At 48.2% G+C, this 27,433-nt stretch overlaps 1 protein-coding gene and 1 long non-coding RNA gene across 8 annotated transcripts in view; one reads left to right on the top strand and one right to left on the bottom strand.

Annotated features, from left to right (window-relative positions):
- LOC139361169 (uncharacterized) overlaps positions 1 to 27,433 on the top strand; it is a 131,742-nt gene that overhangs the window by 87,668 nt on the left and 16,641 nt on the right. The window lies entirely within an intron of this gene.
- Positions 23,398 to 27,433, bottom strand: part of LOC139361168 (disco-interacting protein 2 homolog C-like) — a 194,068-nt gene continuing 190,032 nt past the window's right edge. Inside the window, exon 7 of the transcript XR_011618723.1 lies at positions 23,398 to 23,593. The gene's annotated coding sequence lies outside the window, so the exon portion shown is untranslated. The remainder of the gene's footprint in view (positions 23,594 to 27,433) is intronic.

Genomic DNA, 27,433 nt, shown 5'->3' on the forward strand with positions numbered 1-27,433 from the left:
GAATACTAAATCTCACACCTAAGATCATAGGTAGTTTTTTTTGGGGGGGTTTAAAATTAGTACTTGGTTTTCCATGCCTTTGGGAATTCTACTTCTGATGGAGGATTGCAAGAATAATCTGATTTTTCAGAACAGAAGGACAGTCTGTCTCAAAGGTAAATTCCAGGTTCTACCATAGAGAAATAGAAATTGCTGTCAACTTTCTGTAAGGTTCTTCAGTTCTTTCCTCTTCTGTGGTTAAAAAACCGTCTCTGGGTTTAGTCTCGGCCAAGTTCCTCTTACCAGGTTGCCTTACATTTCGCACAGCTGTTGAGAGTCTTCATCATTCATAGTTAACTTGTGAAAAGCAAAACCTTGTACTAGTTAGATCTGAGCACCTTGAAGGCAGGGCCTTGTTTTATATTTTTAATAAGCAGCAGGGTGACGGCAGGGCTGGGGCCCTTCATCCCATCATGCGTTCCTCTGAGCTTTCAGAGTTCTCACTGTGTGCCGAGTGTGGTGTTGGCTGTTTAGGGTTTAAATAGGAATACGAGGCTCTGCGACTTGGGACGCTCTTACTACCTTCATAGAGAGCTTGGTGACAGCTTAGCATGACAGCTTGCACACCTGTTGTGTATACTTTATTACGGCCCCACAGAAAGGGTATTGATTTAAACGTGACTAATTTCTCGTGCTTATTTTTGCCTTTATTCCTAGTTACAGTCCCGATACTTTTTCTTCCTTTAAAATCTTGCCAATCGCTGATGAATTGGTGATAAATTATGTTTATGTGTTCTCTAAATCTAGCGATTTAATTGGAGGTCATTCTTCTTGTACCATGTGTCAGTGCTATGTCAGGATGGCTCAGTTTTACGTTGTCAAAGGATTAACTAGAGTAGGATGCAGCCTTACTGGAACTTGCTCATTTATGAAATATAGGCACCTTATTTTTTGTTATACTCGAGGTGTGCTCAAATGTATACATTTTGAGCCATATTAGAAGGATATACAAGATCGTAATGAAGAAAACAACAAGTTGATCAAGTACCAGCTAATGAAATTTATGTTTGAAGTATATGGAACATGGACCTTGGCAATCACTTTTCATCTTGACCTTTTATTTTTTTACTAGAATCTTCGTCTGTCACCCAGGCTGGAAGGGTGGAGCACAGTAGTACGATGTCCGTTCACTGCAACTTCTACTTCCCAGGTTCAAGCGATTCTTATGCTTCAGCCTCCCTAGTAGCTGGGGTTACAGGGTGTGTGCCACCATGTCCAGATAATTTATTTGTAGTAGAGATGGGGTTTTGCCATGTTGGCCAAGCTGCTCTCCAACTCCTGACCTCAAGTGATCCACCCACCTCAGCTTCCCAAAGTGCTAGGATTACAGGTCTGAGCCACCATCCCTGGCCTTATCTTCTGTTCTAATATTGGTTATTCAGTCTGAATGATAGCGCCTGGTTGTATTAACTTGTTGTAGAAAGCACAGTTGAAATGAATTTGATCGTGTATGTACTTGCTGACTTAGCGTTCATGGCAGCACTGTGAGGTGGGCATTGTTCCTGAAGGAAGGCCGGATGGGCAAGTCGGGGCTTAGATACGAGACTTGGGCACAGTCACTGCTGTCCCATGGCTGAGATCAGGCCTGTCTGACTCCTGTACCCCGAACTCTTCTTAACACACGAACGAGCAACTGTCAAGAGTCGGTGCTCGAGTGTGATGTGGCCTGTGGTGTTTGCCTCTCAGCCTTGCTTTGGCTCGGGGTAACAGGGCAACAGCTCCCTCCCTCGTGTGGCTGCCTGGGAGTCCCAGGAGAACCCACTGATACCGTTTATAAATGCTGGACATCGAGCGTTCTCCTTGGTACCAGCACATCTGGAATTGGACAGTGCAGTTAGATTCTCGTCCAGTAAACCTGTACAGGAGTGTGTGAACTCTGCATTTGCTTCTCCCGGACAAAGGTGAATTCCTGGTCACTATTGGATGGCAACAGGTGTGGCCTCAGGAGCAGCACGGAGACAGGCACCCGGGTGCAGGAAGAGCATCTGCAAGAGGGGTTGGGGAACGTGACAGACGCAGGTGCGAATTCAGCTATTACCGGAGGAGGGGGGGTTGAGTAAGACCAGATTTTCTCATTGTTGCCCCTTTCTGAAAAGGACCCTGAATTGACTTTTCTGTGGCTCCTCGTGCCTCCTTGTCAGGTTGGAGGAGACTGCGCCCCTGGCTCAGGCCCTGCTTGCGGCGAGAGGGAAGCTGCTGTTGCTTGCTCTGCCCTCCCTGTGACGTCCTCTGTGCTGTTCTCCTCCGGGAACAGTTCTGCCGAGCAAGCTTGGACACTGCTCCCTTCTGCCCTTTCATGTGTGGAAGGCTTGTGTTCTTTCCTGGTTTTTGATGATGCTGACCAATGTTTTTGCAAGGATCACTTGTGCCCATACAGGGAAGAAGCCCCTTTGCAACTTTAACATCTTGACGCTCTCAAGCAGAGCTTGCTATCGAAGTTGACAGACTCCTGTGTTTTTGTTTTGGCAGAAACCGAATTTCAGTCCTAGGACAGCTTCAGCACACTTGATCCTAGCTCTTCTCTCTCACTGCTCCCCTCGTATGTGGCAGAAATCATATGCCCTGAAGTTTACCAGTCCCTTCATTTGAAAATCAGTTAATGTATGCGATCCTCATGAAAATTTTACTTTTTATAAAAGCAATTGCAAAGACTGGGTTTTGTGAAACCAGTGTTTTGTGCGTATATTAATTGCACTCACAATAAGCTTTGTCTTCTAAATATTTCATGTTTCAGATTAGCACTGGAATCGTGCCCTGGAGTAGTTTTGCTTTTCCGCTTTTATTTTTGGCTAAGGTAAAGTTGAGAACATTGTGATATTAGGTGTAATGAGCCCTTTTTGTTTCTTCTATGTCTGTTTTCCTTTAAGCCAAAACCAGCAGACTGATAGCAGTTTGTGAGCACCTGGCATCTCCCAGGCCTTTCCTGGGTCTTCCCTCCTCTGTCTCGTCTCGTGGACAGAGCAGTCACTTGTGGAAGGTGAACCTGAGAATCCATGCGTGGAATTATGTAAATGTCATAGCTCTCTTCTGTGACGAACTGAATCACATTAAGCCCAGTAAATTGTAACAGCAGGTTTTGCACACACAAAGCATTGAACACCAGGACAGGTAACCAGGCTGCGACGCTTCTGGTCCTGCACAAGACCTCTGGTATCACAGCACATTTAACAAATTGGCAGCATTGAGTGTTTGAAAACGTTGTGTATGTACCATGTCCGTGTTTTTCGAGGGCCTGGAAAAACACCTCTGTGATTAGAGCAATCTTGATCAATGGGAGCTTAAGGTTAGTACTGGGGCAGACTGTGTTTTAAAGAATCAAGGTCTCTCGAGTATGTTTTGGTTTTCCCATGAAGAAGAAAGATGTTAGCTGTTCTTTCCTGTACTGTGACTATCAGAGTGCCCCCACCTCAGTCACTCACATGTTTACTTCATTTCCATTTAACCGGGCTGGGCTTGGGTCAGAATACTTCGGTTGTCAAATGTCATATGAGGCTGAGGAACTGTTTTCTGCTTCATCGTTGGCATGTGGAAATAGTGTTTTCCAAAGCATACTCGACTTTCTCATTTGTGTTTATATAAAATAATGGAATGGTTATTTTAACTGTGCAGTTTCCCATGCTTGGTTATTTAATTGCAGAAAGATAACGGTTTTATTTTGCTAAAATCTGTGCTAGGAATTGTGCAAAATATTTGTGAAATGCCCATTTTACTAGCTGAAATTATAGATCTTTGTATAGAAAAGAAAAAGCCTATTGCTACAAGGAGCATTGTCTTTATCGATGCAAAAAGCTTTAGGCTTATTGGCCGTGTAGTCAGTAAAATGCATCAGAATGTGGCGAAAATTGAGAAAAGCAATGAAGTTTTAAAATCTGCTCTGCAGTTTTCTTCAACTCCCTTGCAAGATACTTAATTTGAATAAAAGACAGAATAAAGTGTTCCCATTGAAGAAAGGGGCAGGAGGACTATTCAGAATGTGTTCTGAATCTGAGCAGTCCTGCCACGCTCGTCTGTGATGTGGTGGTGTCCATGGTACCACTTTTACAGAACTTTAAGAATGCTGCTTCTGTGAATAAAATACATTTATTCTTAGCATTTCAGTTTTGAGTTTTGAGAAGTGTAAAATGTGTTAATGGTTTCTTTGCCTTACAGAATTTACTACTTCTTTTTTTTTTTTTTTTTTTTAATGCCGACAAGACTCTGAAGCACATTAATCACTTAAAAAGAAAATTTTAAAAAAGGGCCAGGCGTGATGGCTCACGCCTGTAATCCCAGCACTTTGGGAAGCCGAGGTGGGTGGATTGCTTGAGCCTGGGAGCTTGAGACCCAGGGAACCAGCCTGGGCAACCTGGTGAAGTCCCACCTCTACTGAAAACACACAAATTAGCTGGGCGTGATGACTGCACACCTGTAGTCCCAGCTACTCCAGAGGCTGAAGAGAATCGCTTGAGCCTGGGAGGTGGACCTTGCAGTGAGTGGAGATCACGCCCTTGCTGTCAAGCCTTGTTGACAGAGTTTGGACCCTGCCTGAAAAACACCAACGATAATAACGTATGGGTGAACTGCCCGGCTGCTCTGTCTAGAGTAGAATAAATCCAATTACGTTTTTGTCTTTTATTAGCATTGAAATTTTCTTAATCATCCCTTTGTTTTCATTACATTGTAGCAATATATTGCTGCTTCGAGTCTGGAACAAGTAGGCTTCTCTGGATCAGGTTCTTACTGGATTGCTAAAACTTAGAATGATTTTTCCCCTCCTTGGATGTGACTTATAGAACTTTGCCTTTTGAGGTGATGTGCTGCATTTGACAGCAGACACAGGAACGCCCGAAGAATTCACTTATGGGGCTAAAATGTACGTGCTTTTTAGTGTTTCCCTCCTAGAATGAAAATGGTACCTCATTTGGGGGTCGATGATGCTATTTGCTGAAAACATTTTAAATTTTATTTATTTTAATTGTTTGAGACGGAGTCTTGCTCTGTCACCCGGGCTGGAGTGCAGTGGCACGATCTCGGCTCACTGCAAACTCTGCCTCCTAGCTTCACGCCATTCTCCTGCCTCAGCCTCCTGAGTAGCTGGGACTACAGGTGCCCGCTACCACGCCTGGCTAATTTTTTGTATTTTTGGTAGAGACGGGGGTTTCACCGTGTTAGCCAGGATGGTCTCGATCGCCTGACCTTGTGATCTGCCTGCCTTGTCATCCCAAAGTGCTGAGATTACAAGCGCGAGCCGCCGCACCCGGCCAAAAACATGTTTCTTTACTGCCTCAGTCCTCAGTTGGGTAGTCTGTTCTTTGTAGGACACTCAGGGAGCGGGGACATCTTGAGTCTTGAAAGGCGCGCTCTGCCAGATGGGAATCTTCCAGCTGCTTATTTAGCGAATCCTGCCGGCTGTCATTGACTGGAGAGCGCAGTTTCCTGGCTGCCCTGGTCTTTGAGGGGAGGGAGGCTGAGGGGTCATTTTCCCACCTGGACCAACATGTTTATTAAACCTGGTTTGTGGATCATTTGGATCTTTTTATGAAGGAAAAGCCACATCTGTGACTTTCAGATGAGTGGAAGTCATGTTAAAAAAAAAATATATATATATATATATATATATATATTTTGGTTACTATGGAGAAGTTTTGTCCTTGTGACCTGTGAATACAGTCACGGGAGAGCAGAATGTTCACGGTGTGGGTGCTTATGGTGTACATGTAGAGTCACATTCGTCACAAGTATTACGTTAAAAAGTGACAAATAAGAGAGAAATATTTTCCTCTTTCCAACCTCGGTAAGAAGCTGGCAGTACTCTTGTTTTTGGAGGGGTGTGAAGGGAATATTGAGAAAGTGTCATCAACATTAGACTCGCCCACTCTGCAAATCCTGTGCTGGCTCGCGTGAAGACCCCGTGATGGAAAGATGCACCCCTCTGCCCAGAAGGAGGTGAATCTTTGTGGCGCTCAGGACGCATGGTTCATCTCTATATAAAGGCAGAGTGTGAAACGCCGTGGAGGCTGAGAGAAGAGATGTGGTTAGCAAGTATGAGTGAGACGTTTGCGGCTTGTTAGCACCTGGCGTGTGTGCAGCAAACTTTGCTATCTGCACACGTGTGATCCTCAGAACACTGGCGTGTGGAGCCGTGGGGGCTGTCGAGGGCCCCAGCTCCTGAGGGGCTGAGGAGTTCCCTGTTACCGCCAGGATAACCGTGATTTTGAAGGCTGTCACTCAATCCCAAGTCCCGGAAGGGGCTCCTTTCAGAGAGGAAAACACCCCTAGAGCCTCGGGCAGAATTCAGTGATTTTTCATATAATGCTGCTTAGATTTCGCAAACATGAAACCAAGAACATATTTCGGAATGCTTATGGTTCTTTTGTAACCATGGAAACAAAGTAATTTGCAGTCGATGGACAGTTTGCAGAAGCTGAACTGCCTACGGCATGAGCACAGCGCTCTCCCTACCGCCCTGGGCCTTGCTCTGGTTTGCTGGGGAGGCTTCGCAGGGCCTCTTGGCTGGAATACCTCTCCCGTGTCCCATGTTGCTACCCCTGGTCACAGCCATACTGCTGGGCGCCTGTGCCGTGAGGACACTGAGTGGACACGGAGCCGCGGGGCAGCAGTTGGTCATGAGGTGGCATCCACATGGTCCGAAACAGGTTTCTGTTCATTAAGAACGATCATTGCAATAAAAACATAGAGTGAAAGAAAACCCTCTACTGACCTGAGAATGCGTCAGCTGAGTTGCATTGGGAAGTGCAGTGAGGAAGGTGAGGGCTGAAAGGAAATGAGGGAGGGAGAGGAAAGGAGAGAAGGGAAGTGAAAGGTGGAGGGAGGATGGGAGTGAAAGAGGGAGATGGAGGAAGAAGAAGAGAGAGGGTGGTGGGCAGGAGCCTGGGAAATGAGTCCCAGAGCCGGTTCCTGACCGTCGTGGGTGCGTCAGAGCTGATCTTCCAGGAGAGGTGGCCTGGGACGGCTGACCCTTAGGAAGTGAGGGCCTGGGGAAGCTGATTTTTTGGCCCTCAGCGGGACTGTTACTGACCTGAGATGCAGTCGATGGTTATCCCGAAGAGGTCGTCCGCACAGCCACCGTTTGCTGCCAGGTTGGAGAGAGAAATGCTCCTCCCCACGGGTTCTTTCTATTTTGTGGATTTTTCCCAGTTTAGCTGAGCAGCCTGTCAGTGGAAATATTAGGGATTACTAACATGTCTCCATTCTACAGAGCAGTCGGCCAGCTTCCGATCCTGTAGTTGTTGGGGGCACGACTCCCGTGGTGTCAGTGCCGGCCCAGCGTGGAAGCCGCAGCCCGAGGCGCTGGGAAACCTGTGGGGCTCTCGCTGCCCGGGTTCTGATGGGAGTCGTGCGCTGGAAGAAAGATGTCCTTAGGGCAGAGTCTGGCGAGGAGGGGGTGCTGCTGTTGCAGCAGTATATGGAATTTCAAATGACGAATGAAACAAGCTTTTAATTATGATCAGAGCTCTATGCTGTGCGTTTCTTCAAATGGAAATGTTGTGCTTAAATGAATTTGCTGTTAATCGGTTGCCTCGTGCAAGATGGAGGGCTGGGAGTAAAGTAGAACGTAGACTTATCTACAAAGCTTCCTCCTTTCAGACTACAATCAGTTGGATGGTGCTACACAGGAATACATGAGAATTCGTGTGAGAAAGGTGACGGGTGTAGAGCTGTGTGACCGGCAGGTGTTGGGGGAGGTTTGAGAGAAGCTTTTGGCTGAAGTGGTGTCAGGTGCAGGTGCTGAAGTGTGATGTCTGGCTGGATGGAAGAGCACACGCCTCTGGGCTGCGGGAAACCCATAAAGGAGGAGGTGGGCAGACGTGAATCGTGTCTTAGGAATGGTGGCAATTCAGACAGACCCAGGATCAGGCTCCCACGGGGGAGGAGTGGACATCAGGACCCAGGGAACGTGGGGCGGGGGTCATACCCAGGCCTCTGCGGAGCTTGTTGCTGTGTCAGCAAGGCCCTGTGCTTGCCCTCCTTAAAACTTTCCTGATCCATAAAACGGGCACTACAAAATGCACCTTGTGACACTGAAGCTTAAATGAGATGATGTACGTGGTGCCTTCCTTCCCTTCCTGACACATCATAGACTCACAGCTATGGTAGCAGCGACAGACTGGATGGAATGCTGGAGCCGCTTTGCGCCTGGTGAAGCCACATGGATTTGTACAGTGCTGGTGACTGTCTCCGAAAGCCTTTGGTCACAGCAGTGGCAGCCTTGAGTGGCTCTTGGCATACTTCAGTTTGTGGAGTGCAAGGTTGACTGGAGATTCGAGGCCATTGATACTACCCAGGGGTGAGCTGATGAGGCCCTAAAACATGGGGGAAGGCCGAGAGGACTTGGCTGCCAGAAACATGGTAAATTTCTGGCTTCGAGAACTTGCTGACTTATGGACATAGGAAGGTAAACCCAGATGGCTCCAAAATTTTAAGTCCAGAAGAAAGGTGGGAGGGTACAATTGCTGAGTGGGTCATGGTTGCCCTGTCCCTTTCTTTCTGGCCATCGTTTCTCCTCCCTCCCCCCTCCCCCTGCCTTTGTGGGCTGGAGGGCCTGAGCCTGCACAGTGGTCTATTTCATGGTGACGATGGCTGATTATTAACCTGCAGTAAGAAGTCTCTCCATTTTATTTGGCAACAGTAGTTAAATAAATTTAAGGAGTGATGGTGTAGTGGTATTTTTGTTTTTGCTTTTTTTTTTTTTTAAGTGTCATTTAACTGAATGTTATTTCCAATTTCACTGATCACTTTGAGGGGCCAAAACATGCTTTGATTTGTTATTTTGTGTTTGAGCTAGTTTATTGTGTCACAGGAATGCCAATTATTCTGTTGTCACACATCATTAAGTATCTCAAATTGTGTTACTATAATACTTAGCTGAATTACCTCCCTTAGTTTGGCTTTTAAAAAACTAAAATCTGTGTGAAACACTGGATGGTGCATCTCCATTGAGGGTTGTTGAGAAGTGTGACTTTTCCTGGCATGCTTGAGAATCAGTGACATTATTTTATAGAAACACTTTGTAACTGACACCAAAGCTAGAAGCTCCTGTAAAGGGCAGGGTAGGCAACGTGTTATACTTTGAGGGCCACAGAAGTCTCTGCATATATTTCTTTTGTGAAAACTTCAAAGTGTAAAATTCACTTCTGGTTCCCTGGCCAAGGCTCGGTCGGGGATCATGGTTTGCAGACCCTTGACAGCAGCTGAGCTGAAAGCTGGTCTCCCATGCGGTGAGCAGGAGCCCACCTCATTGCTTCAGCCAGGAAGATGCTGCCCTCATGCTGGAATTTACTTCAAACAAACTTGAAAGCTCTGGCACCGCTGCTCATTTCCATACTGTTGCAGGCTATCTAAAATACCGAGGATGTCTTGGCGTTTTGATTTTGTTACTCCTGTTGAACGGCTCTGAGATGGCTCATCGCGAGTTAGACATTTGCAGAAATGATCAAGCAGAGCTGCAGTCATCTTGCAGATCAAGTGAAGTTTTTTCTGAAAGCTTGTTACAGGCTTAAATTTCTGATCCCGTTCCATCCACTGATCTTGTATGATTGGTTTCTTTTTGCACCCATTTGGGTCTGTGAAGCGTCTTCCCCCTGTGGTAGAACTTTAGCTCTGATTTCATGCATGAGTCAGTATCCTCCTCATCTGTGAGGAGAAAGCACTGCAAATCCTGTGTGGTTTCCATCCCCTTCCTGCACGCGGATAGATTGGGAGGTATTTGTGGTGTGTGAACTTGCTGCCACCAGAGGCTCCTTGTTCACTCCCCTGGACCATACTCCTCCCTACACCGATGGACTGCACTCCTCCCTCCTGGTTCATTCCCTGGACCACATTCCTCCTTCCTGGCTCACCCCCTGGACCACACACCTCCCTCCTGGTTCACTCCCCAGACCGCATTCCTCCTTTCTCCTTCCCGGCACACGCCCTGGACCACACTCCTCCCTCCTGGTTCACTCCCTGGACCACACTCCTCCCTCCTGGTTCACTCCCTGGACCACACTCCTCCCTCCTGGTTCACTCGCTGGGCGGAACTCCTGCCTCCTGGTTCACTCGCTGGGCCGAACTCAACCTTCCTCCCTCGTGGTACACTGCTCTGGGCCCCCACACCTCCCTCCTGGTTCACTGCCCTGGGCCCCTACGGCTCCCTCCTGGTTCACTCCCCTGGGCCCCTACGCCTCCCTCCTGGTTCACTCCCCTGGACCCCCACTCCTCCCTCATAGTTCAATCCCCAGGGCCCCCACTCCTCCCTACTCTCCTGGGCCGCGTTCCTCCCTCCTGGTTCACTCCCCTGGGTCCCCACTCCTCCCTCTTGGGGACTTGGTTGTTTCCGCTGTGGTTGTGCCAGCATGATAAGGCTGAGTGGTAGCTCTAGGGCTGTGGCTGCTCACGTAGCTGTGGCATTAGTGTAGAAAACTGCGGGGATGCAGCTGCCCTTGCTGTGATGCTTCGAGTGTCATAGTCGGTGTGGGAAGCTGGGTGAGATGTGGATGTCCCAGGAAGGGACAGTAGCCTCCCCTCAGCCTCTGTCAAACACTTCTCAGCCAGGCGTGGTGGTTCATGCCTGTAATCCCAGCGCTTTGGGAGGCCGGGGCGGGCGGATCAACTGAGGTCAGGAGTTGGAGACCAGCTTGACCAATGTGGTAATTTTTGACACATTAAGGATTAAGGAAAATGACTCTCACTCGTTTGCCTTGCTTTTTAATTGATGATTGGTGTAGCCCAGTAGTCTGATCTTGTTAAGCAACCATTCTTACTGAAACACTAATCTTTAAAGGTCTCTTCCTCTGGACACGTCTTTGGCTGCTGTAATCAAATGCAATGTAATCAGCACTGGTTAATGGCTTTCCTTGCTTGGCTAACAAATGCTCCTCAGAAACGTTGGTTTCTTGTTATTTTCATTTATAAGTATGATTTAAGCATTCTAATTTTTCCAGCTTTCCTGCGAGTTGGGAATAATTGTGATGGGTGCTTAGTTTGGGATGTTGATGTACACTCTACGCCCAGCTACTATGCCATTGTGTGAACACTGATTTGTCACTTTCTCATGAAGACTGATTCCACCTAGTTTGGTAAATTCTATTAATTTTAAGGAAGGGGGTGGAATGCAACTGCTGTTAGGAGGCTTTTTTAAGGATCGGGGAAATGTTGCCATGATTATTACCATTACAGAAGGAACATAAAAATATGTGCTGCCTTCAGTCATGATGAATATGTAAGTCCGCATCTGTGACTGCAGAAAACGGCAGCCCCAAATCTTAAAATCGTGTGGATGCACCAAGCCCATCTGCAGGGCACTGTGGAGCAGACTGCATTAGCCGAAGTTGGCCCACAAGTCCTGAGGGATGGTGTCTGAGTTATGATAAGGCTCCAATTTGGGATTAAACAGGCCTCCAAATACTGTGATATTCTAAACAAAGACACGATACTGCCCAGGGAGCCCAGTGGGCACCTGTAGGCAGTGTAGGTGAGAAAAGGCTCCAAGGAAGATTCCTGCAGCTCAGCTAGGAGGATTCTGTAAGGCAGTAGACACATCAATGTTCACATAGGAGTGTTGAGCTATATTCATTCCTTTTAAGCGGCCAGGCTTGTGTGTGTTTTTAGGGGCACTCACATGGCGCCCCTTCCACCCTCACTGCTGGTTGTGCCTGTTTGATGTTCCGGATTTCTGTGTTAAGTGTGTCCACTCCCCAAATGCATCTCTGTCTCTAGAATATTTTAGAGTAGACCATTGACTGTTTAAACGCTTGTTTTTAGTGAGGAAGAAATCTTTAAAACTGGCCATACAGACACTGCTATAAATGTTTAACAATGGAATGTGTAATGTTTGACACGTAGTGTTTAAAATAGAAGACAGTTTAATTTAGAAATTCTGCTGGAATGCCAACTTAAATTACCACCATGCGTATGCATATGGAAAAGAATGAGAGTGAATGTGCAGAATTGGAATTTTGTCTATTTTGTAGAGATTCTGTAATGTATCAGGTACAAGCCTCACTTCATGATTTAAATGCATGAAGCTGAAATTACAAAACTTGACAAAAACATGCCTTTGAATAGTGAGCCTTTATCCTCCTTGAAATAGTGATTCATTCACTAAAATGTCCACCTGCAACTTTGTCAAACACATTTGTTACATTAGTTCTCAAGCGAGCTCAGTTTTCCAGACAGGGAGATTATTACTGCTTAAAGTTTGTCCCGATGATGTTGGTGAACAGCGAAAATGCTTTGACGTGGATTCTCTGTGTGTGTTAAACATCAGATGCGGCCTGCCCAACCCTCTGCCTGTAACTGGGAACCTTGACTGTCGGGATCATTGTAGAGAACCTTGAGGAAAGCAAAACAAAAAGCCTCTGGAGTAGCAAAAGATGTAGCTGATTTCATGTAGTGAAACATACACATTTTTCTTTAAAATGCATCCTTCGGAACCTCAGCTTGCTGATTATTTTAGAATCGCTGTAGTCTGCTGACAGCAGTCGTGGGAACAGGTGCATGGCCCTGCTGGTGCAGGAGGGTCTCAGAGCACAGCCACACTGCTGACACCGAAGGAGGGGCTGGAGCCATCACGCTCGGGACTCGTGCAGATGGCTTTGGCTGACCTCCAGAAGAGCAAACGTCAGTATCCAAGGAGGAAAAAGTATATTCATTTCATGAGCATTTGCCTTCGCAATGGCTACAACCCTGAGTTTGTGGCACCTGCTGTCTCTGGAATGAGGAATCTTCCCTTCCTGGCAGACAAGCTCTAGATGGGAACAGGAGCTGTGATTGCTGGATTGAAGAGGTTTCCTTCTTGAGGAGGTGGCCTTTGAGCCTGACTCAAGGAAGCTGTGGCTGGCAGGAAAGGGCCTTGGAGACAGTGTATTTACCAGGAGGGTCAGTGACTGAGAACCATCCTGTTCCGAGTGTTGCCCTTCTGGTTCTAGAGTAAACTTGTGGAGAAACAACAGCCAAAAGCCTCGAGGAATCTTCTGTGATGTTGATGACATTTGGTAGATTTGTTGCTGAGACTCTGAAATGAGAAGCCCGGGAGGTGCAGGTCTATCAGGCCGTGGGACGTGGGAGAGCTGCTGCTTCAGGGGTTGGAGTCCCCGTGCCAGAGGCTCAGTCCTGCAGAGACTTTTGCACAGTGGACAACTGCTGCCTCCGGTTGATTGTGAGTCCCCCAGATGAATACCCATGAAAGGTACCATGTCAGTAAAGAGTCAAACTCTGTGAAGCATTTGGAGATTTATTCTGAGCCAAATGAGTTACCATGGCCCTTGATACTGCCCTCAGGAGATCCTAAGAACGTATTCCCGAGGTGGTCAGAGCCCAGCCTGGTTTTATAGCTTTTCGGGAGACATGAGACAATTGATCAAATAAACATAAGATGTACATTGGTTTGGTCTGGAAAGGTGGGACAACTGGAAGCAGGGGTGTCCAGGTCATAGGTAGATTCAAAAATTTCCTGATTGACAGTTGGTCGAGAGAGTTGTCAGATAAGGGGTTGTGGAGACCAAGGCTTTGTCATGTGCAGGGAATCCTTGTCATGTGCAGGGAATCCTCCAGGTAGCTTCGGAGAGAATGGATTGTAAATGTTTCCCATCAGGCTAAGAGTCTAAGTTCTGTCTAATTCCAGAAGGGAGGTGGGGTGATGAGGCAAGTCCGACCCCCCAGCGATCATGGTCTGGACTAGTTTTTCAGTTTAGCTTTGGAATGCCCTTGTAAAAAGCAGGGGCTGTTCAGATGGCCAAAGGGGCTTCGAATTCTAATGTTTTTACAACCAGAAAGTGATCGTGTTTTTTTCTGTGGATGACAGCCAGTGTGGTAATTAATATTTTATTAGCAGATTAATTTGGAAGTCAATGTGTTTTCAAGTATGTTAATTATTAAATCATCAACAAACAGAGAAGCGCTTATTTTGAAACCAGCCTGAGACTCAAGAGGCTCATCAAAGAAAACGATGGACGTGTTTACTGCCCCAAGTTTCAGGCATTATGAGAAGTCTGTGCTGATACATTGTGACTTGAGAACTTAAATCTTGATTGACTCTTGAGAGTGAGGCTTTTTTTTCTTTTCTTTTTAAACGTTCAGTGTTTCTGTCTCCTGTGTTTTGTCTTCCAGCCGCTGAGCACTTTAGGTTTGTGTTCACGTGGCGTTGTTCCCTGAACCACCCGCTTTGCGGCTCCTCTGTCCTGCCCGCCTTGATCGCGTCTTCTCTGCCCCGTGGGTTTTATCCCGGGGACTGTTCTCCGCTGTGTGGAGTGGTGGATCAGTGGACACTGGCTTTACCGACTCATTTTCTATGTAGCTCCCAGTTTCTCAAAATCATAATCGTCTTGGATTCCCTGTGAAACTGGGAGTCAGGCCTTGGGCACAGTGCTGGGTGGCCTTGGGCACAGTACTGGGGCAGGAGGGAGAGATGAGAACAGGACGGATGGTTTGTCAAGGGAAGGAACCCCTTGCCGCATTCCTGTGTCTGTTAAAGACGAATGGCCGGGTGGTGGATGTCTCACCTGCTGTGGCTGGACCTCGCTGTGCTGAACCCTGAGCAGGGGCCCCAGCAGCTGCCTCCTGCCAGGCCAGGGCCACAGGGCTGGGCTTCTGCCTCTGGGGTGGGTTGCGAGGGCTCCTGCCAAGGTGCAAGGGTCTGCACCGCTCCTGTGTGACCTGAGGAGCATGGGGGAAGCTGGTCTGTGCTCCTTACCTGGGAGAAGCTGAGCTCACCTGGGCCAGAGCCTCTAGGGAGGTAGGAAGGCAGAGGCCTGGAATTCCTGCTTTCCCCAGACAGCAAGAAAGCTCAGTGTTGCACCTGCTCTGAGATGCCCTCAGCAGCCATATATAGTTGACTTGAACATGAGGGAAGGTGCCACTTAACTCGGCTCTGTGGAGAGCTTTGGGGAGTCCATGCCCTGGGCCCCGGGCTTTTTAATATGTTCCTTCCTGAACAAAAAACAACAAAAGATCCCTGTGGCTGATGCCGACTGCGTGGGGTAGGACATGCCGAGCTTGCGAGGGGCTTGCCCCTGAGTTTTCTTGGTGCTCCTCCCAGGACCCACGGACACCAGCTTTTCCAGGCCGAGGCTTGTCCTGTTTAGACCCTCGTTGGTGGGGTCTGTGGTCCTGGATCGAGGGCCCAAGCACTTCTTTTTGCAGGATTCCTTAGGTTTCATCATTAGTCCCAGCTCTTCAGCAGGTGGAGCTGATTGACTCTGACATTTCCATTATGTTGTTCTTGTGTTGCCTCAGTTAGAATAACCAGTATTTGCCAGAAATAATTGATGGCGTGATGGGAATTATTGGTGATTCCCTGACATAGGCAACCTGTATAGATAAGCGTGTTACACGGTGTCTGATTTCTGAGATGTTGGTCCAAACCTTCTCAGCAACACACTTTCAGGGGTAGATTCCTGTGCAGGAGAAGCTACTTTTCCCCGAGACGCAGTGTCGGCCCCTGCACTGGCATGGCAGGGTGGGTGTGTGACTGGGCAGGGCTGGACATGCTCCTGTCCGCCCCTGCACTGGGCCCGTGCCTCCGCACCACATATGTGTCGAGGGTGCCTGCCTTTGTTCCCCCAGCTTGAACTCATAGAATTGTATACCTTGCTTGACACATTCCTGCATAGAAATGATTAGATCTGGGGGCTGAATCTCAATCTGACATGCATTTAGGTATATCATTCACGTGAATGACTTGGGTCCCCCACGTTCAGTGTCAGGAGGCGCGAGATGGGTTTGGAGACAGCTGCCTCGCCTCAGGAAGTTTCTCTCAGAGCCTGTTTCTTTCTCTAGCAAAGTAAATGATGCCTACCTCACGGGGCTTGACACAGGCTCGGTACTCAGATGCTGTCTGGTCTTTATTATAGTTGGTGTTTGGGGAACAGCGTGGCTGGTAAGAAAATGTGCTATCTTTATAATTTATAGAATGTCATACAAGGCAAGCGTGAAACCGGGACTCTACCCTAATCTGAAGATGCTGGTGCTTACTCTTCTCCTGAAGCATTTTGTTGTAATTCTGGTGTGTCAGCCAAGTCATATGACGGCACCGCATGTGTGATGCCAGCTGAGTTACCTTGGAACGGGAAGCCTGAGGCTGCCAGGGAGCAACCCTCCTGCCTCCAACCCTCGGCGATTTCTTTCTCTCTATTCTTCCCTCTGTCCCCCCCTATCTCCCACTCCTCCTCACCACTCCTGCTCCCCTCCCTACCCCCCTCACTTACTCTACAACAGAGGCTCAGACTTTGACAAATCCCAGCTGGGCCTATTTAACGCTTGGCTGGGAAACCAGAGGGAAAGGGGCCCAGTTACTACAAACATAGAGAATTGAAATAGAATGTGAGCTACTTTTACACATTTTTTATTTTAATCTGAATATAAAAGGCAAGTGTCAACACAAAATGGGTGCTAACTGAGCCACACAGCTCCAAGTCTGCCTTGTTGGGGCTCCGTGGGTTCCCATGCCCTGGCCTTCTCTGTGAGCGTCTGGACACGCCGTGACTGCGAAAGGAGCATTCAGTTATGATCCTTTGAATGTTCCAGAGTCATGTTTAATAAAAATCTTCACGTTTACCCACAGCCAAGTCTTGATTTAATAACAGGTACTGCAGGTATCTGGGTGGGCCTAAGCCTCTGTTTTAGAAGCAGCTGTACCATCCGAGGGGCAGGTCCGTGTGGGCTGGCAGGCGGCTTGGTCCTTGGAGCACAGGGTGGACCTGACCCAGTCCTGGCAGTGCGGGGCCTTGCATTTCTAGAATGTAGTGATGCAACCTGTGGCATAAATAAAAAGCCTCATGTGCCCCCATGAGAAACTGGGGCTTCCCCTCAGTACTGTGGTGTGCTGTGTTTGTGATCGTGCAGATGTAAAAGGGTGAGGGAGATGTCTAAAAACCAGATTCCAAAGACAGCCCTTCATGTCTGGTGCTTTCACGTGTGTATGCACACCTGTTTGATGCGTGTACACCTTCACGTGTGCACCTGTTTCTTGCATGTACAATTGTGCATGTGCCTGTTTCGCACTTGTGCCTGTTTCGTGTGTGTATGTGCCTGGGCATTCACCCTGTATTACGTCATACGTTGTATTTTACAGATTGGGTTTTTTCAGTTTGTATTGTGAGCTTGTAACGACTTTGTGAATGAAAGACGGATTCCTGGCAGCCTTTGGCTCTCAGAAACGTGATGTCACGGGAACAGATGAGACAGCCTAGGTGAGGCCGGCAGAGGCCATCGTGGCCTGGGAGTCTGTGCACATCCACTGTCTGTCGCTGTGTGACAAGTGACCCCAAAACCTAGGGGCTTAAGGCAAAGTACACGTACGACTGTACAGCTTCTTCAGGTTGCAAATTCAGGGCAGCCCTGCTGAGCTGCTCTGGCCCAGTCCCCTGCGTCACCATGAAGGTGCTGTCCAGGGCTGCAGCCATCTGTAGGCTCAGTTGGGCTGGAGGTTCTGCTCCAGGATGCTGTGCTGACGTGTCTGCGGGCAGAGGCCGGGTCCTCCACACCTGGCCCCTCCTTGGGGCTGCCAAGTGCATTCCTGTGCAGGGCCACTCCTTTCCCCAGAGACGTAGCAGTGCTGGTCTTATGCCCAGCGTCAAGGTGGATGGGTCAGGAGCAAAGACTTGTTTCCTCTACTCAGTGGCTACTCCTGCAGGGCTGGGCGACAGGGGAGGTCGCGCAGGAAGGTGTTCGCTGAAGACCGTGCTCTGTGACTTGACGGGTGTTCCTCCCAGGAGGGTGAAATGGAGACTGGACGCTGGGAGCGGCATCCTGCGTGACCCCACGTGTAGTGGGCTCACAGCAGAGCTAAGTCCTTCCTTTACAGATACTTTTCAGGGTTTGCCCGCCTTTAGATTCTCTGATTAACGTGTCTGAGGAGGGTCCCAGGAGTCTGCCACCTGCCAGGCCAAGGAAGTTCCCTACATGTGGCTGGTCCCCTGACACCCTGAGAAACGTGACTCGAGAGGATCACCCGAGTTTCCTAAATGAGTCACCTGCCTTCTCTTCTCTTTGCTTTCATGCCTCCCCCAGGATGGTTCAGTCCTGTCAGCCGCAGCGATACCTGCATGGTGGGGTTCCAAGGAGATTGGGGGTGTGTGTGGTCCCCCAGGGAGATTCGGTGACTGAGCATGCTGTCATAGCAGTCAACATGTCCTTATTGTTTTCACTTTTAATGAAGTTCAGTTACTAGGTTTTCTGAGGCACAATGATGTCCTTGTGAAAAATTGGTGATCAGGGAAACAAGCAAGTGTGGGAAAATGATCCTGCCCTTAAACCTGAAAAATGATGAAACAGCAAAGAGCCCTGAAGAGCCCAAGAACTTCCTCATGGGGCAGTGAGGAGACACCTCAGTAATGGGTTAAAAAAAATGAGATAATACTGAAGAAAAGGTAAACTAAATTTTGGGTCTCCTATGGGTAAAGAGATTGTGGTTTACATTTTGGAGGCATGCTTTTATATACTTATTTATTTTTCTTTGTTGGATTTAGAATTAGTTGCAATAAATGTGTTTTTTAATTAAAAAAATTGGGGTATACAAAGTCTAATCCCTTTGTGATATTTCTGTACTGTGAGACTCCACATACAAAAGTGAAGCCCAGACTGTCTATCTCTAATGAACCAGAGCGAAGTTGTCATCTCCTGCAGGCCGGTCTGGTCTCCAGGCATCTGGCCATCCTCCCAGTCTTGGGCACACCTGCATCACTGGTGCTTCCTGCCAGACTGTGACTCTGCCCAGGTTTCAGGAGCACCCGGAACAGTTTTCCTGGGGCCTCCTGCTTTGTCCTGGCTCCTGGAAGCACAGGCTTTTGATGAAGGACTCTCCCCACTGCCAGGTAAATTGGTGATTGCCCCACAGTCTGTATTTCTCGCATGGTTCGCAGAGCGTCTGGGCGTGGTGTCCTGGCCATGGAGCCAGCTCTAGGACTGCACGGTGGCCTTGCCTCTGCCCCTCATCTGGGAACAGGGTGGTGGGGAGGAGAAGGGAAGCAGGGTCTTGCCCCTTCTGCGTCTCGAGAACATGAGAACATATCGTCCCATTGCCTCGCACCATTCACAGCCCAAGCTTGTGTGAAGTATTATTTTATAACCTCCCCTGACAATGATGTATTTTATATAAGCAGCACATAAAGTGGTAATTTAATACCCTGTCGAGCAAGATTAAACAATAAGGAGCAGATATCACTGTAGAAAAGTTACTTTATCCAGGAAACATTTATCTACTGCAGGTGGATGTAAACCATGCCTGAAAAGAAAACTGAAAACATTTTTACAAAAAAACATCTTATGCAAGAATCTTCATAGCAGCAGCATTCGTAGTAGTAGAAACAGTCCAGGTGTCTGTCAACAGGTCACTCACTGTGAGATTCCACTCACCTTGGACGTGAAAGATGCCAGCACCGAAGGTCACGCCAAAGGTCATGCACTGTACGATTCTCCTCACAACAGATGTCCAGAATGGGCAAATCCAGAGAAACGGAAGTCGGCTGGCGATTGCCAGGTGCTGGTGGAAGGAAGGAGCAGGTGCTGACTCTTAATGGGTTCAAGGTTTCTTTGGCCCGTGGTGAAAAAGTCCCAGAATTACATACTAGTGGTTGATGTGCAGCTTTGAGAATACGCTAAACAGACTGAATTGTATCCTTTAATATTGGGGCTTTTATGGTTTGTAAATTCCTTTCAATTTCAAAAGGAACTCAAGAACTTCTTTGGTGTTGACATTTAGATGGCGAAAGAGACAGTATCCAAAACAAGTTACTATGTAACTCACGTCGCCAGAGTTAAACTTCATTTTCTGAGGATCTTGAAGTGTTTGAGCCTAGGTGACACAATGATCCTATACTAGATGTTACACCCCATCTTACTGATTTCTATCTCACATAACCATATTCAGGAAAAACCAACATGTAAACATGAGCTGAATGCTATGCAGAGGCACATTCCTCTTACCCGGATGATCTTTAGTGGTGCAGTAAGAGATGAGGTCAAAGCAACGTTAGTTTAGTTAAATTTCCATGGCAACAGGAATTTAGCACATCTGATGAGTTAGATGTCCCTGCACAGCTCCGAACGGGGTTGCCCATTTCTGTGTGGTGTCTGTGTATATTCTCACTGTGGAAATAAGTGATAGCACCTGCACAAACACTTGCCTGGAAACGCGCACGAAGCTGGTGAAGGCAGAGGACAGGTGAGAGGGAAGCATGGCTCAGGCCTGGCAAACAAGACCGTTATTCCGAACGCAGAAGATTCAGGAACACAATCCTTGGGAAAACTGGTGATGTCTGTGGATCTCACCACTGTCGGGTTGTATCTGTGCAGCCAGTTACCGGAGCCGCCAGAACCGCATGTGTTGGTATTGGTGTCATCACTCAACGCTTCTGACTTTTCCTGGTGCTGATGAGGACTGCATGTGGCGGAAGCAAAGTGCTGACCTAGCACAGATCATCAGATCCCAGTTATTTTCTATGAAGGGGGGGCAGGGTTAGAACCCCCCCACCCACTCCCCAATCCTATAAGAACTGGGATCTGATGATCTGTGCTGTCGAGAGAGGCAGGGTTAGAACACCCCACTCCCCAATCCCATTGTTGAAAATAATAGTTGGCTTGGGAGGGTTTTTATTCCAAAGGTTGAAGCCGTGCGTTTCTGGAGCCTGGGCTGTCAGCAATGGTGGCTGGGGCTGTGGTCATCCGGCTGCCGGCAGCCCTGCTGGTGGGTCCTGCCTCTTTGACATCGTTCGTTTCTGAAGCTTGCTTTTCCCGGTGTTGGAAGTAGCAGAACTGGGGGAATGGCCGCCTTCCTACAACGAAGCTCTGCCAGTAGAGTAGACATGGAGCATCTGTTCAAGGACGTGACGTTCTGGGCACCGCACCTATGCGTTCTGCTTCTCAGCGGTGCCTCCTAGTTGATGTTACCATCACCTGGCATTTCCCAGGAGGTAACTCGCAGATGCCACACTGATGGAAAGCCGCAGCAGCGCGGTTCGAGTCCAGGGCCAGCTGGAGCACATCAGCAAGATCAGGCTGGACACATGTGCTTGCTGACAGGAAAATGACAGGAAATGTGCTTGCTGACAGGAAGGTGACAGGAAAGAGGCCCGTGTGGAGAGGAACCAGTGGATTCAAGGCAGGGAACCGAAGGAGCAAGTAATCACAGAGTGGGAGGCTCAGGAGCCAGCAGGCAAGTGGGATGTGGCTTCGGTGCTGCTGGGTTGGTGAGGGGCCTTCTGTGACTTTTCTAAGCGTGCAGTCAGTTGTAGGGGTGGGTGTCGGCTCCCGCAGATAAAAGCCAAGCGTCTTGCAGGAGAGCAACGTGTGCACTGGGAGTTCCCAGTTGCGTGTCCCGGCATGCGTCCCAGAGGCCCCTGATAAGGCTCAGTGCACCAGGCACACAGTGGATTGTTGGTTCCTGACCCAATGAGGAAGTGAGGGAGTGAGTGAGGGCTGAGACACAGGTGCGGGGATGCACGGGACGGGGTGTAGTCAGGTGAAGAGTCAAGCTGTGGGGTCCGGGAGAGATGGGTTCGAGAATAAAAGGTGGTGCAGTGAGGTGGAGAGTCATGCTGTTGGGTCCGGGAGAGATGGGTTCGAGAATAAATGGGACCAGGGTGCAGTCAGGTGGAGAGTGATGCTGCTGCGGTCTGGGAAATGTGTTTGCTTCTATCTGAACAGCTGGACCTGAGCATATCTGTGCTTTGACATCTAATCTGTACACTGTCCTCGGCAGGGTGTATATCTCTGGCAGAGGACACCCCGGCCACAGTGGATGTCAGCGGCGGTGGCTGGACTCAGGGTCCGTGAATGTTGCGTGATCGAACATGTTTGGTATATTCTCAGCTCCTGCCCAGGTGCCTCCCGACCATCAGGTGTTGTGGCTCCCCACAGCCTTCCCATCTGTGTGTAGCATGACCACCGCCCTCCTACCATGTGTTTGTCCTACCACGGCTGCCGTGTCTAACGGATGCTTTGCTTTCCAGCTACTTTCCTATCATCAAAACCCTTGAACGACTTTGAGTTTCAGAGATGACATGGTATTAGTCTTTCATGATTGCTCGGAAGATTTTCAAAAGCAAATGCAACTTACAGGATGCAAGATGTTGGAAATGACAGTAATTATAGATGAGTTTTCTCAGTTAGTCTTTTGATTGTGGTAAAATTACATAGCACTCTATTTTTAATTGTATGGTTTGGTGGCATTAAGTGTGTTCACACTGTCGTGCCTCGATCACGGCCATCCATTTCCAAAACTTCTTGGTCTCCCCACGCTTGAAACTCGATCTACCAAACACTAGTCCTCCTTCCGCCCCAGCTCTGGGAAGCACTACAGATTGCGTACAAAACAGGCTTTTTCAGTAAGAGAAGGGGCAAGGAAAAGAGCTCTAAAGACTGTCCTGAGATTTGAGGAAGTGTTTTAGGTTTTGCTGTCTGGTTCCCAGTGTAAAGGAACTATTGAAGACATGGGAGGGCGGAGGTCTGTGATCTCAGAAAGTGCTGGGCTGGGCAGCTTTGCCGCTGTGACGGGGGCACTTGCCCTCAAACCCGCCTGAGATAATCCCGTGAGGATACTGCTGCATTGTGACAGCTCTGAACTTGGTCTCCTTGAACGTTACCAAGTACATAAGCTTTGGAGGTTACCGTCTAGTGTCTGCAGGAGACCTAGAATTTGAACATTGTTGACTTTAGAACACACCCATTTTATAACACTTTACCTGTTCTCATCAATAGGAAATATGCTGTGTCTTTTTTTTTTTTTTTTTTTTTTGCCTTAATATTCTGTGTTATGGTGGCAGTAGTTGCAGCGGATGCTACTTCTGGTTCATGGTCATCGCCAAACACAAGCTTCTGGAAATCATGTGAAAAATGAAGGGGAAAGTGCTTTTCTGCAAAGGCCTTTTTTGAACATCTTGTTTTCTTCTGGAATATCTGTTGTGGTGTAAAACGTTTTCATATTTGGAGGTTTGTAACGTGTTTTATACTGGTTAGCTTTGAAACCCCATGTTTTTGCATGTCATGGGGCTGCTTTATCCTGTTATTCTATGATATAGCTGGTTTGCAAAACTATTGGTTATTTCACTTTAAAAACCAAAGCAGCTTACAGATTGAGCGTGATTCCTGTAAGAATTTAATTGTAAAATTGATTTGTGTTCAATAAACTTACTGGAATGACTAGATCAGTGGACAAAAAGATAAGAACATGTCAAGTCTCTGGGCCAGGAAGGACTTCCAAATAATACAAGTGATACACAGTAATTTCTTAACAAAAGATTAGATTTAGTACATAACTGTTTAAACCTCCATATTTTCTATTATAGCCATTCCACAGTGCCCATGGGGGTGGGCAGCAGGACTGCCTATGGAATCCAGGGTCTGTGGGCACTCAGATCCCTGCTATAAAATGGCATGGTATTTGCATATGGCATAAGCACGTCCTCCTGCAGACAGTCATGTCAGGGTTGCTCGTAACAGCTATACCATGGACATGCCATGCGAGTAGTTGTTTAATGAATAATAAAATCTGAATGTTTAGTACAAACACATTAAAAACGTTCTTGATCTATGGTTGGTTGAATCCACAGGCCTGGAACCCCGGGAGAGAGTACAAACTCTAGAAGCAAAACGAAAAAATAAAGAATTTGAGGTCAGCAGTGATGGGCGTGGGATCACACTGAATCTCATGTGTTTTGCTGTCTCTGTCACCGTGTCCCGGGTAAAGGGGAACCGTTTTTAGCTTAAGGTAAAGTAGCTAACAGGAAACACTACAGAATGGGCACGAAGGCGCGCGCCTCATTACCAGATGCTGCTGCATTTGCCCTTAGGCTTCACTGAGGGAGGGTCAGTTCTGACCCTTTCTTAGATACTGACCTGGAACGGACAGAATCGGGTTTCAGAAAAACCCTCGAGCTGTGAGAGTTGCTGATATCTATGTGAGTGGGGTTCATGTGTCAAACTCAGGTTTAAGAAAAACCAATTCTAGCCTGGGCATAGTGGCTCACACCTGTCATCCCAGCACCTTGGGAGGCTGAGGTGAGCAGTTCACTTTTGAGCCCAGGAATTCGAGACCAGCCTGGGCAACATAGCAAGATCCTGACTCTACAAAAAATTGAATAGGAGTGGTGATGTGCACCTGTGGTCCCAGCTACTTGGGAAGCTGAGGCTAGAGGATCACCCAAGCCTGGCAGGTTGAGGCTGCAGTGAACCATGATAGCACCACTGTGTTTATGGTGCACTGTGCCTGAGTGACAGAACAAGAACCACCACCCCACACACAAAAAATCAATTCATGCAGAGGCCAGTTCTGCTGGGACCACCTGTTAAGGCTACTCTGGGCTTCACAGTTTGAGAAGTTTCTGTCCAGGGGTGAGAGGGAGTGGCTTGAGGACCTAGAAGCCAGTTCTTATGGTTCAGCGTGACTGCGGATGTGGAGCTGGGGGCAGGGCTCTCCAGGGCCTGAGTGGGTAAACGGATGGGCTTCCAGGATGAGCCCCTGTGACTTTGCCTGGTTTACATCCGTCCAATACAAATCCACAGGCTCTTACTCTAGAAGCTTCTGCCGGGGCTGATGGACTGGCCTTGGGACAGAGGGTGCCCTCAGAGCCTCAGGGTGCCATCTGGTTTAGGAAGAGCACTTAGTCACCTAGATCTAGGATTTATGACACTACAAGGGGACTCGTCAGACTCGGAGCGACAGCCATCTGCATTCTAGACTTGGTTCTAGGTGAAGTATTTTGGAGCCTGTTGGTACCCTGTGTTCTGTTTATGTGTAAAGCAAGTTAGAGTTATAACTAGTTACAACCTATTTTTTAAATTTTGCCACAGAATATGGCAGTTGCGGTGGAGCCTGGCCAGAGACCCCCACACTCGGACGCTGCCGCGTGCTGGGGTTGCAGGCGTTGCCTGCATCGGCTGTCCCTCCCGGCGTGTCTGTGTTCTTGACACAGGCGCCCATCGAGGCTCGGCCTGTGGGACTCGTGCAGCCATTTGTCTCCGTGTTCCTCTGAGGTTCCGCAGACTTCACGGTCCCGTGGCAGAGCGTACGGTATCTGCTTGCATCCTGATGTCCCCAAACCCCAGGACAGGCCAAGAGTTCCTTACACACAACTGCAGAGGGCCCCGTGGTGTGGATTTGCGGGTGACACAGCCTTTCCCCAGCTCGACCTTCGTCTCCAGAGTTGGCTTTAGGGTGACAGAAACTTCCTTCAGACTGGGGGGCCCTGAAACTTTGGTGCTAGGAATTCAGTGACCAGCACGGATGATACCCCGTTTCTCTGCATTTGTAGCAATAGTTGTTAACATGACCACGAGATGTACAAAGGAAGGGAAAAGGAGGTTTTATTTTCAGAGTAACACTCTGTGCTTTGGGAAATGTGGTCTCGGGGGAGCTGTAAGCACGTGCCCCTCAGGAGGGGAGGAGGCCGCGGCACTACACATTCCGGGGTTTGTTGGCTGTGTGTGTTCATTGGGCTCATGGAATGTCTGAAAGTTTACAGGGAAAGTGGGGTTTGCTCATCCGGTTCGTGCAATGTCTGAACACTTACAGGGCAAGTCTAGCACACATGCAGTGAGTTAACCTGTAACATCCATGTTCGCCTTGGGGCGAGCGTAACATTTGAAATGAGGTGGACTGGGCGTGTCATGTACAAAGGTGAGCTGTTGGGCGCAGACGCTTATGCGCAGCCTCAGTCAGAGCCAGGACTGGCTCAGGGTCTGCAGCTTGTGGTGGGAAAGACACTCATGAGGCCATTCTGTCCAGTCGAGGCTGCCGGCAGGGCCCCAGGTTGGGGCTCTCTGTTCGGCCGGCGTCTGGAGTCCACCCAGGTCCCGTGGGCAGCTTTCCTCTAAAGCAGGCTTCTGATTGTGGAGGAGACTTCATGCTGGTTAACAAACTGTACATGAGTAGTGCTGTGGGGCTTTGGGGTCGACCTTCCCTATGATGCTGGTTACATTTCTCTCCGGACCTCATCGTAGACATAGAGATTGTACCTCGTCTGACAGCAGGGGGGTGCCATGTTGATATAGTAATTTATTGTATTAACCTTTTTGTTACTATTTTAATAACCTTTTTTTTTTTCTTTTTAAAGAGATAGGTTATTGCTGTGTTACTCAAGTCTGTCTTGAACTCCTAGTCTCAAGCAATCGTCCCACCTCGGCTTCCCAAAGTGCTGGGCTTATAGACGTGAGCCAGTGTGCCCAGCCTACAGCCATGTTTTCAAAACTCAGCAGTTTAAAAATCCTACTCCTTTCATCCCCTCAAGCAGTCTGGTTGGCCTTGTGCAAACTGGGGTGTCACGATCTTGGCACCCCTTTTATTTTTCGCTTTGGCCTCAAGTTCTGATTAGAACAGCAGTTACAAAATGGGCCTTAGGTGGTTCTTCCATTACTAAAGCCAGAATTCTTACCAGTTAGAGATGTTTGTCCCTAGGATCCCAGAAAGCTCTTTTGAATCAAGCCCGCAGCAAATAAGTAAGGAACTAAACTCTTGGTCCTCTGCTTGGTACCTGGGGAATGGGTTAGTTGCTGATACCCTTTGATCTGTGCTCACATGCTACATCTCGTCACGGGAAGCAGAGTCGCCCTGTGGAATAAAGCCCAGCTCACGGTGGCACGTCGAGACACTCTGGGCTGTCAGTCCCTTATACAACGGCAGACTTGGAGACTCAACATCGCGTGCAGAGCCCGGGCAACCAGAGTGCATCCACCTTAGAGACCACAAGGCCGGTCGGCAAGGTGGACGTCTAAGCATATGGCGCTGACAGGCCCGCTGCGAGGTGAATTAGGAATTCGTTAGCAAAGAAATCAAACTCGCCTGTGGGTACCAGCTGCTTGGAAGGCTGAGGTGGGAGGATTGCTTGAGCCAGAAGGTCAAGGCTGCAATGAGCCGTGATTGTAATACTGCACTCCGGCCTGGGTGACGCAGGAGACTCCGACTCAAAAAAAAAAAAAAAAAAAAAAAAAAAAAAAAACAAAAACCCAAACCTTACTCTTCATAGCAGGAAGGAGAATTTATCAAAGTAACTGCAACAAAATCTTAGATGATATAATTTCAGTGGCTAAGTCAGCTGTCCAGCCCATGTGGCTGGCTCACAACGCAACAGAGCCAGGTGCTGCTGCAGCTGCCCTCCCACCCGATCGCTTGTGGACATTTTCTGTTTTCCCATATCTCCCTTTTGGATACGTAGCTCGCTACTTTATAGCTAAGCATCAGTAAAACAGGTTGTCTATTTTGAAAAGTAACTGTTAAGTCTTTTAAGGACAGAAAACGAAGCAGGTGACAATAGCATGGCAACCTGGTAAATAGATTTAGAGGCATATTTAATACTTGGCACCACTCTGGTCCCTTCTTCTCTCATGCTTAATTACAACTGCCGCCTCCTAGGACAGAACACTTTCAGCTCTGTGAGTAGGAATTAAACATGTTCTAAATCAGAAGTTTTAGTTAAGCAGTATT

The sequence above is a fragment of the Macaca nemestrina genome, assembly GCF_043159975.1.
Source record: "Macaca nemestrina isolate mMacNem1 chromosome 14 unlocalized genomic scaffold, mMacNem.hap1 SUPER_14_unloc_1, whole genome shotgun sequence".
NCBI classification, from domain to species: Eukaryota; Metazoa; Chordata; class Mammalia; order Primates; family Cercopithecidae; genus Macaca; species Macaca nemestrina.